Raw genomic sequence first — 12,345 nt, 5'->3', positions numbered from 1 at the left:
GGGGACTCTTTCTGACTTGGACCTGCAAGAAACCACACAGAAATATGCTAAATATCACACAACACACTATAACCACTTTTCTCTTTGATTTTGAGCAGTGAGATCATTGAGATCCTATTATGGTTTTTTAATAATTGGAATTTGTTTTATCTGTATATTTTCTGGTTTCATTTTAAATTGAATTAAAGCTTTAGTCATTTTGTTTTGTTATTAGTTTTTAAATATGTCTATACAGTTTTTATTTAATTGTATTTCAGATTTAGTTTTTATTACACTCTTCAGTGGGGTTCAACATTGAACCAGGGTTTTTTGCTCAATTTTAAAGAACCCTTTATGCCAAAAAGGTAAGGAGAAGTGTAAAGAGAAGTGAAAAGCCTGTACAGATACTAGAAATCATGAAAATGGAAATAATGGCCTAATTTGACTTTATAATGTGAAGTTTATATTGTTTTTTTCCTCGTAAGTCACATTTGATCACGCAAGTTTCTGTGAGATTTGCCACTTTGAAATCGCTACTAGTGTGTACGTTCTGAGGATTATACTGTTAAAAATCATTTGAAACTGTCCTTATGACTGTGGTCTCCCATGGTTTTAAAATAGGTTTAGATTTGAAAATCGTCTAGTGTGTCCCAGAGATCAGTTATGATGATCGTAAGATCTGGCGTCTGTTAAATCATCTCCGATGAATTAAGTGAGCTATGAGGAACGGACCACAGCTTGAGCAGCAGAACCAGCACATGCTACAACATACAGTGACACTGATCCTCATGTGCTTCAAGATCTGCTAAACCCACAACATTCTGATACATTATGAGTCACGCTGAACCAATGATCTCAGGCCAAACCTCGTAAATGATTCAAAATTTACAGATAGTTGCTTATTTGAAATACTAAAAGTGAAATTCCAAGAAATTCTCATTGTGTATTGTGTTTGGAGGCTGCTGCTTCTACAAAATGCAGTGCAGTGGTCAGAAGAGTCCATTGCCAGCAGGTATAATAATAATAGCCTACTTGTAGTTGGCTTTAGTCTAAAACTGTAAATAATTGTTGACACAGTCAAAGACGTCCGTTACAGTGCTGTACTCTATCTGAAGAGGCGCTCTAGGATCTTCATTTTGTTTCCTTGTGTTCTCAATTTGGAGATTTAAAGGGGACCTATTATGCCCTGCTATAAAGTTTTGATTTTGTTTTTCTACTAGTTTTTCTACTTTGTAAAAAGTAGTTTTTCTACTCTTCTACTTTGTTGTTCTAGAAAAGGGGTTTCCAAAAAACACATTATTTTTCCCATATTCTCCATATTTGTTGCAGCTCCTCTCTTCCCAGTCTGTCAGTAACGCTCTGTTTAGTTCATGTCTCTATGAAGCCCCTCCTTCTGTAAAATATAGTGTGCTCTGATTGGTCGCCTGTAGCAGTGTGTTGTGAATGGTCAAGCACTTCGAAATGTGTTGGGGAAATTATCCTAACTGTCAGTTTCAACACACTACTAACTAACTCAACCAGGCCCAGCCCCTTTATTCTGCGTATGAATTATTTAAATGAGGAATATTGTGACGTGTTTGTTCCCCGGAAGAAACTCAAGACTACAACGGAGGCGTTTCGGGGAGTTCAGAAACAGTGACACTGATTTAGAGAATAAAACTCGCTGGAGGGACTTTGTGGTTTTGAGAGCTTCTTCATGCTCAAACAACAAAGTTTGCATAACTGGATATTACTGCTGATCATTTATATCGTAAAACTTTGTAAAATATTAAATGTTTTACTACTTACGTCTTACCACACACTCTTTCACTACTAAAACTAAAGTGCTGCGATGGAATTCACACTCGTCTTCTGTGAACCGTAAGCCCCATCTTCTTTGATATGATTGGTCATCTCAGTCATTGACAAGTGCTGTTAAACCACTAAAGCAAACCAGCTTATAAAATATAAATTTAAAACTTTTTGTCACCCTAACAACAACCGGACCAGTGTGTAATGGAGTGCAGCACAGCAGCATCAAGAATATCAAATACTGAGGGGGACAATTTGGCCATTTTTTGAAAAAGAATTTTGGAAAAAGCATAATAGGTCTCTTTAAGAAAACACAGACTTATTACATTTGTTTATATTATTTAATATAATGGTAAATCCATTTTTAAATTATAATTTTTTTCACATTTAAATCCTTAAAAATATAAAAAAATTTACATCTGGGTCTCAGCCAGTAAACTGCAGAGATGAAACCATCAGGCTGATGTTATTTAGGCTGCTAGTGAAGTCTAGAATAGAATAGAATAGAATAGAATAGAATAGAATAGAATAGAATAGAACTTTAATAGGAACTTAGAAAATAACTTTAAAATATGTCTTGGAATAGAATAGAATAGAATAGAACTTTGAAAGGAACTTAGAAAATAACTTTGAAATATTGCCTTTTGAAAATAGAATAGAAATGAACTTTGAAAGGAACTTAGAAAATAACTAAAATATTTTGGAATAGAATAGAATTTAATACAATAGAATGAACAGAATATAACTTTGAAACAAACTTAGAACTTTGAAATACCTTTTGGAATAGAATAGAATAGAAAAATAGAATAGAATAGAATAGAATAGAACTTTAATGTTTTTACATCTGAAGAAAGTTTGAGTGGTGCTTGCCATGCTAAACTCATTATAATGATGCTAAGATCTTCTGAGTGGAGTTCACCACATTGCTATATGGTTGCTAGGGTGTGGGTGGTTGCTATAGGTGGTCACATGGCTGAGTTTTTTGCTCCCAAGAAAAAGAAAACAGTAGGAATTTTTCTACACTTGAGCCAGCAGAAGAGAAACCAAGAGAAGATGTGTGTGTGTGTGTGTGTGTGTGTGCTTTGGCAGCAGGGTTGTAAATGCCAGCTGTGGCTCTGAGAGGATTAAGAGGATCATGTGGTTCATTTTAAAGACTGTTCCAGGATCAGGTGGGGTTTGATTATCCTTTTAGCTTCTTGCAGCTCCAGTGAAACAATGAACAAACTGCAGTCATCAACGAAATCACTAATTAATCGAACTCCACCTTATAACCATTACCAGAGTTTGAGAGAAAGAAAATAAACAGAACAAAGCCTAACTCAAGAAAAAGTAAAGGAGTGATAGAAAATCAAAGATGAAAATCATTAATTTCCAGTGCCTTTCTGCACAGACCTAATCTAAAGAGCTGAGCGACATCATCACATAAATAATCACAATAATAATCTGCTACAACTGCATGTAAAATTCTTGATCTGCAAATATTAAAATTTTAAACAGACAGATCTGGCCCTAGATGCTGATTGGTCAATAAAGTATTCCAGTTGTGCAACATACAGTAACAGCTTTAACATGAAATAAGATTCAAGATCTTTATTGTCATATGTACTTGGTACAATGAAATTCTTACTTTTTTATCTCTTTACGATAAAGAGGGGTAGAAGGGGAACAGACAATACTTTACAAAGACAATAAAATATACAAGAATATACAATAAAGGACAAATCCGGAAGAAGAATACAAATAAACAAACAATGGCAAAAGTATATGTACTGTATAAATAAGAGAACATGTATGCAAAACAAATACAAATAATAATAATTATAGCATATATATATATATATATATATATATATATATATATATATATATATTGGACAATGATTAATCGCGATTCATCGCATCCAAAATAGAAGTTTGTGTTTACATAATATATTTCTGTGTACTGTGTATAATTATTTTGTATATATAAATACACACATATGTATGTATTTATTTAAGAAATATTTTCATGTATATACTGTACATATTTATACATAATTTCTATTTTATATAAAAATAAATATTTTAGATATAGATTACAAAAATATCTTAAATATATACATGCATGTGTTTGTATTTATATATACAAAATAATTATACACAGTGCACACACTTATATTATGTAAACACAAACGATTAATCATTGCCCAAAACTATAACAAATAAATAATTCTTCCACAGTATAATGATGCAGTGCAGTTGAGGATAAAGAGACGGGTCAATTGTCACATGATGTGTAAAGTGTCCAAGCTAATGCAGTATGAAGTGTGCGTATGAAAGTTCAGTAAGTGAAGTGCAGAGTGTAACTGAGCAGGGGGTGAATCTCATCCTGATGGTCCCGGTGCGAGTGGATGATGACTATATCAGTCTAATGGCCCGGGGAAATAAACTGGATGTTCTGGCCTCAGTGCTCAGGTACCAGAGGTGTAAAGTCCAGGTTAAGAAAGTAAAAGTCTTCCTCAGTATTTTGTTCCAATCACCTGGATTTGCTAATTAGCACAGTTTTTTCAGCCAGGAGATAGAAATAATTAGTGAAATCAGCTGGCTGAGTTCATGGGTGGAAATAAACTTTTACTTTCTGACCCCTGGACTTTACACCTGTCCGGTACCACTTGCTGGACTTCGTGAGGGTGAAGAACCTGTGGGTGTGATGAGTGGGGAGCTGAGAATGTTCCTGGCCCATTTGTAGATCCTTAGATGTCCTGCAGTGAGGGGAGATCTTGAATATATCTTGAATATAATATTTCGTTGGTTCTCTTGTTTTTGCATGTTCATCATTTCTTTTTATGACAACCTGGACAAAACTGATGTAGGCTCATTTTGGCATGTTTCATTTCAATTGACTCAAAGTATAACTATGCAATATGCTAACAAATCATTAAACAAATATTTAATAGTGTTTGAAGAAAGGATGAATATGTACATTTTCGGACATCACTTTTGGCCCCAATAAAAGGTTTCCATGAATCAAATCTAACCTAACCTACAATAAATGCCTGGCCATTGTCTCTCAGATATCAGTAAAATAGATGAGACCATTTTAGTGCACATCAGATTTACTTTTCTAGCCTTCCTTTAACATTAATCCTATATTAATTGAACTGTCTGGAAAATGTTGATGCTGAGATGGGAACAGCTGTGGCACATTATCAGAGCTGTTGATGGGCTGGAATGACCTCATATGAGGAAAGAACCAGCAGAAGAAACTCCTCTCTGACTGCCAGAGCAGATGTTGATGAGTAACAGCCTGTAACCTATTTTGTATACATTTTTTGGAATATAATAGAATAGAATATTATAGAATAGAATAGAATAGAATAGAACTTTGAAAGGAACTTTTAAAATATATTATTTTGAAATAGAATAGAATAGAACTTTAATAGGAACATAGAAAAGAATGTTAAAATATATTTGGAATAGAATAGAATAGAATAGAATAGAATAGAATAGAATAGAATAGAACAGAATAGAATAGAATAGAAAATAACTTTGAAAGGGACATAGAAAATAACTTTGACATATCTTCTTTTGGAATAGCATAGAATAAAATAAAATAGAATATAACTTTGAAAGAAACTTAGAAAAGAATGGACATATCTTCCTTTGGAATATAAAATAATAGAATATAACTTTGAAATGAACTTAGAAAAGAACTTTGACAAATCTTCTTTTGGAATAGAATAGAATAGAATAGAAATTTCAAAGGAACTTAGAAAATAACTGAAATATCTTCTTTTAGAATAGAATAGAACTTTGAAAGGGACCTAGAAAAGAACTTTGAAATATCTTATTTTAAAATATAATATAATAGATTGAATAGAATAAACCCTTGAAAGAAACTTAGAAAAGAATTAAAATATCTTCTTTTGAAATAGAATAGAATAGAATAGATCTTTGAAAAGAACTTGGAAAATACTTTTGAAATATCTTATTTTGGGATAGAATAGAATAGAAAAGAAAAGAAAAGAATAGAATAGAATAGAATAAAAAAAATGTATCACATGACAAAATAAATGATTGTCCCATGATGGATTTAATGGATTATGTTGTGAATATAAGAAAGGATCATTTGTGTTAGGCAGTTTTTGGTTCAATGAATTTTAGTCTGCAAACTGTCCAATACAAGAAAACATCTTGTTAACACTAGAAGAACTGTAACCAATCTGTACATTAGTTCACAAAGAGACACCGCCTCAGGAACGAACTGGAAGAGACACCGCCTCAGGAACGAACTGGAAGAGACACCGCCTCAGGAACGAACTGGAAGAGACACCGCCTCAGGAACGAACTGGAAGAGACACCGCCTCAGGAACGAACTGGAAGAGACACCGCCTCAGGAACGAACTGGAAGAGACACCGCCTCAGGAACGAACTGGAAGAGACACCGCCTCAGGAACGAACTGGAAGAGACACCGCCTCAGGAACGAACTGGAAGAGACACCGCCTCAGGAACGAACTGGAAGAGACACCGCCTCAGGAACGAACTGGAAGAGACACCGCCTCAGGAACGAACTGGAAGAGACACCGCCTCAGGAACGAACTGGAAGAGACACCGCCTCAGGAACGAACTGGAAGAGACACCGCCTCAGGAACGAACTGGAAGAGACACCGCCTCAGGAACGAACTGGAAGAGACACCGCCTCAGGAACGAACTGGAAGAGACACCGCCTCAGGAACGAACTGGAAGAGACACCGCCTCAGGAACGAACTGGAAGAGACACCGCCTCAGGAACGAACTGGAAGAGACACCGCCTCAGGAACGAACTGGAAGAGACACCGCCTCAGGAACGAACTGGAAGAGACACCGCCTCAGGAACGAACTGGAAGAGACACCGCCTCAGGAACGAACTGGAAGAGACACCGCCTCAGGAACGAACTGGAAGAGACACCGCCTCAGGAACGAACTGGAAGAGACACCGCCTCAGGAACGAACTGGAAGAGACACCGCCTCAGGAACGAACTGGAAGAGACACCGCCTCAGGAACGAACTGGAAGAGACACCGCCTCAGGAACGAACTGGAAGAGACACCGCCTCAGGAACGAACTGGAAGAGACACCGCCTCAGGAACGAACTGGAAGAGACACCGCCTCAGGAACGAACTGGAAGAGACACCGCCTCAGGAACGAACTGGAAGAGACACCGCCTCAGGAACGAACTGGAAGAGACACCGCCTCAGGAACGAACTGGAAGAGACACCGCCTCAGGAACGAACTGGAAGAGACACCGCCTCAGGAACGAACTGGAAGAGACACCGCCTCAGGAACGAACTGGAAGAGACACCGCCTCAGGAACGAACTGGAAGAGACACCGCCTCAGGAACGAACTGGAAGAGACACCGCCTCAGGAACGAACTGGAAGAGACACCGCCTCAGGAACGAACTGGAAGAGACACCGCCTCAGGAACGAACTGGAAGAGACACCGCCTCAGGAACGAACTGGAAGAGACACCGCCTCAGGAACGAACTGGAAGAGACACCGCCTCAGGAACGAACTGGAAGAGACACCGCCTCAGGAACGAACTGGAAGAGACACCGCCTCAGGAACGAACTGGAAGAGACACCGCCTCAGGAACGAACTGGAAGAGACACCGCCTCAGGAACGAACTGGAAGAGACACCGCCTCAGGAACGAACTGGAAGAGACACCGCCTCAGGAACGAACTGGAAGAGACACCGCCTCAGGAACGAACTGGAAGAGACACCGCCTCAGGAACGAACTGGAAGAGACACCGCCTCAGGAACGAACTGGAAGAGACACCGCCTCAGGAACGAACTGGAAGAGACACCGCCTCAGGAACGAACTGGAAGAGACACCGCCTCAGGAACGAACTGGAAGAGACACCGCCTCAGGAACGAACTGGAAGAGACACCGCCTCAGGAACGAACTGGAAGAGACACCGCCTCAGGAACGAACTGGAAGAGACACCGCCTCAGGAACGAACTGGAAGAGACACCGCCTCAGGAACGAACTGGAAGAGACACCGCCTCAGGAACGAACTGGAAGAGACACCGCCTCAGGAACGAACTGGAAGAGACACCGCCTCAGGAACGAACTGGAAGAGACACCGCCTCAGGAACGAACTGGAAGAGACACCGCCTCAGGAACGAACTGGAAGAGACACCGCCTCAGGAACGAACTGGAAGAGACACCGCCTCAGGAACGAACTGGAAGAGACACCGCCTCAGGAACGAACTGGAAGAGACACCGCCTCAGGAACGAACTGGAAGAGACACCGCCTCAGGAACGAACTGGAAGAGACACCGCCTCAGGAACGAACTGGAAGAGACACCGCCTCAGGAACGAACTGGAAGAGACACCGCCTCAGGAACGAACTGGAAGAGACACCGCCTCAGGAACGAACTGGAAGAGACACCGCCTCAGGAACGAACTGGAAGAGACACCGCCTCAGGAACGAACTGGAAGAGACACCGCCTCAGGAACGAACTGGAAGAGACACCGCCTCAGGAACGAACTGGAAGAGACACCGCCTCAGGAACGAACTGGAAGAGACACCGCCTCAGGAACGAACTGGAAGAGACACCGCCTCAGGAACGAACTGGAAGAGACACCGCCTCAGGAACGAACTGGAAGAGACACCGCCTCAGGAACGAACTGGAAGAGACACCGCCTCAGGAACGAACTGGAAGAGACACCGCCTCAGGAACGAACTGGAAGAGACACCGCCTCAGGAACGAACTGGAAGAGACACCGCCTCAGGAACGAACTGGAAGAGACACCGCCTCAGGAACGAACTGGAAGAGACACCGCCTCAGGAACGAACTGGAAGAGACACCGCCTCAGGAACGAACTGGAAGAGACACCGCCTCAGGAACGAACTGGAAGAGACACCGCCTCAGGAACGAACTGGAAGAGACACCGCCTCAGGAACTGGAAGAGACACCGCCTCAGGAACTGGAAGAGACACCGCCTCAGGAACGAACTGGAAGAGACACCGCCTCAGGAACGAACTGGAAGAGACACCGCCTCAGGAACTGGAAGAGACACCGCCTCAGGAACTGGAAGAGACACCGCCTCAGGAACTGGAAGAGACACCGCCTCAGGAACTGGAAGAGACACCGCCTCAGGAACTGGAAGAGACACCGCCTCAGGAACTGGAAGAGACACTCGCGGCCATCATGTCAGGAAACTCTGGACTGGACAGGACCAGCATCTTGTGAAACTCTGGGCTGGACGGGACCAGCGGCAAAGAGGGCCTTGAGCTGGGCAGGACCAGCGGCGAAGAGGACTGAGCGGGTTGACCTCCTTAGCCCCCAGCCGCTAACACAACTTAATTGCCTCGTCTCCGAGGGAGCAGGAAGCAGCGAGAGGAATAAACCCCCACGTGAACTGTAACAGATCGGGGCTATCCAGGACCAAGGCCGCGATCTGACCCGCGAATTCCTGACTCATGCTGGGAAGATCAGGTGAGATCTGTGCTGCTGAATTCATCTTCGGTCGGTCGTTCTGTTACGATGCAGCAAGGATGAATCGGAGAGTGAATTCAAACGCAAGCACTTTAATTAAACAAACAGGTAATCCCCTGTGAAATACCGAATAAAGAACTCGGGACCGGGACACGGAACAGCTACAGGAAACGATGACCGACACCACACAACTGAAACACTGAGGTATAAATACACAAACAGAAAAGCTAAACAAGATAACAAGGGGGTGTGGCTAATCAGAAACACATGGGGAAACTAATCAACATGACGGGGAACAGCTGAACATGAAAGGACGGGGGAACACATGACAGACAAGAACAAGATACAAAACGCACACGTGACAGATTCTCACTTTCAACCTTTTCTTTACCTTTCATACAAATCTGCATTGTATTGGCAACCACAATAAAACAGCTCTTGTTCAGTTTGACCTCTCATGAAAAAATAATTACACAACGATAATAATAATAATGAGAGAAAATTACAGTAATTACACCACTGTTTAAGGGTTTAAATGATAATGGTCACTTTAGGGCTATATTTAGATACATGACAAAAACACTTTTATTTGGCTTTTTTATTTTTTATTTTAAATAGCATTAGTGTAGCCTATATCTGACCCACTTTCACCATTACAAATTAATTATTGTATTCATCAAAGGACATTAAATTGATCAGAAGTGACAGTAAAAATATAATGTTACAAAAGATTTCTGTTTCAAATACATGTTTTATTGATCTTTATATTCATCAAAGAATCCTGAAAAAATATATTTTTCACACAAATCAGGGTTTTAGACTGTATTTATGAATGTGGCAACCGGTTTACAAAAATTGTCTCTCATAAATTTTAAATGAGATTCATAAATTGAATCTCATTTACTGTAAAATAAACAAATAAATAATGCTCATGTTCAGTTTGACCTCCTGTGGTTATCAGCCACTATTTTCTGAATCACCCTTTCATAGATAATTTGTAGAAAATGAATGAATTAATGAATGAATGGATGGATGGATGGATGAATGAATGAAAGAATGAAATGAATGAATGAATGAATGAATGAATGAAAGAATGGATGGATGGATGGATGGATGGATGAATGAATGAATGAATGAAATGAATGAATGAATGAATGGATGGATGGATGGATGAAGAAATTAATTAATTGACTGATGGATGGATGGATGGATGGATGAACTGTTTAAGAGTGTAGGGCTATGTTTAGGCTACATATGACAAAACACTTTTGTTAGTTTGTTTCTTTTTTATACAATATTTTAAATAACTATATGATCTATAATATTCTGAAAGTCACTGTATTCTTGGCACACGTGATGTGATGATGTGATGTGATGAGTGTGATGTGAGGATTGGATGTGATGTGATGATGTGATGTTATGAGTGTGATATGAAGATGTGATGTAGCCTACAGTCATGGTCAGAATTAATGGCACCCCTGGTAAATATGATCAAAACTGGCTGTAAAAAAATAAATCTGCATCGTTTATCCTTTTGATCTTTCATTCAAAAAATTTGCAAAATTCTAACCTTTCATTGAAGTAAATGAATTGAAAGTGGGGGGAAATCACATTATGTAATAAATGTTTTTCTCCAAAACACGTTGGCCACAAATATTGGCACCCTTTTATTAAATACTTTTTGCAATCTCCTTTAGACAAGATAACTGCTCTGAGTATTCTCCTGTAATGCCTGATGAGTTTGGAGAACACCTGACCAGACATCAAAAACCATTCCTCCATACAGAATCTCTCCAGATCCTTCAGATTCCCAGTTCCATGTTGGTGCTTCTTCTCTTCAGTTCACTCAACTCATCAGGTCAGGGACTAGGACGGTCATGGCAGAACCTTCATTTTGTGCTCCGTAACACATTTTTGTGTTGATTTTGATGTTTTTTTTGGATCGTTGTCTTGATGGAAGATCCAACCACGGCCCATTATAAGATTTCTAGCGGAAGGCGTCAGGGTTTTGATTTTTTTATCTGTTGATATTTGATAGAATCCACGATGCCATGTATCTGAACAAGAAGTCCAGGACCTCCAGCAGAAAAATATGCCCACAACATTAAAGATCCAGCGGTATATTAATTTGTACACATGGGGTAGGCCTACTCTTTATCCTTGTGTGCACCAAACCCATCTAGCGAGTTCGCTGCCAAAAAGCTCTTTTTTTAGTTTCATCTGACCACCGAAGCCGTGCCGTTTGAAGTTCCAGTTGTGTCTGACAACTGAATTTGTTTGTTTTTTTTGTTTTTTTTTGGATGAGCGCGGAAGATTTTTCTTGAAACCCTCCCAAACAACATGAGGTGATGTAGGTTTTTTTGTAGGTTTTTTTTTTTTTTTGGGCTTTCTGACCCCCAAGACTCAACTAATCTCTGCAATTCTCCATCTGTGATCCTTGAAGAGTTGTTGGCCACTCAAACTCTCCTCCTCACTGTGCATTAAGACAATATAGACACACGTCCTCTTCCTGGCAGATTCATAACATCTTTAGTTGATTGGAACTTCTTAATTATTGCCCTGATGGTCAAAATGGGGATTTTCAATTCTTTAACTATTTTCTTACAGCCACATTCTATTTTGTGATGGTCAACAATCTTTTAATGCACATCAGAACTATATTCTTTGGTTTTACTCATTGTGATGAATGATTAAGGGGATTTGGCATTTCTGTTTCCTCATATTTAAACTCCTGTGAAACAAGAAGTCATGGCTGGACAATGTCATGTTCCTAGTCACCCTGGAGTGCTAAAAAATTTAAATATTAATGGGAATATACTTCAGACATATTTTACTCGTAAAAAAATTATAGGAGTGCCAATAATTGTAGCCAACGTGTTTTGGAGAAAAACGTTTATTTAATAACGTGATTTCCCCCCCACTTTCAATTCTTTTACTTCAATGAAAGGTTAGAATTTTGCAAATTTTTTGAATGAAAGATCAAAAGGATACACAATGCAAATTTATTTTTTACAGACAGTTTTGATCATATTTACCAAGGATGCCATTAATTCTGACCATGACTGTTTGTGATGTGTGAGGATAGACGGGCTCTAGGACCTGCGCGAAACCC

Source organism: Siphateles boraxobius, unplaced genomic scaffold (genome assembly GCF_051911475.1).
Source record: "Siphateles boraxobius isolate OS27281-9 unplaced genomic scaffold, OSU_SipBor_1 22, whole genome shotgun sequence".
Classification (NCBI taxonomy): Eukaryota; Metazoa; Chordata; class Actinopteri; order Cypriniformes; family Leuciscidae; genus Siphateles; species Siphateles boraxobius.
The sequence above is the reverse complement of the archived record's forward strand: the minus strand, read 5'-3'. Positions refer to the sequence as shown.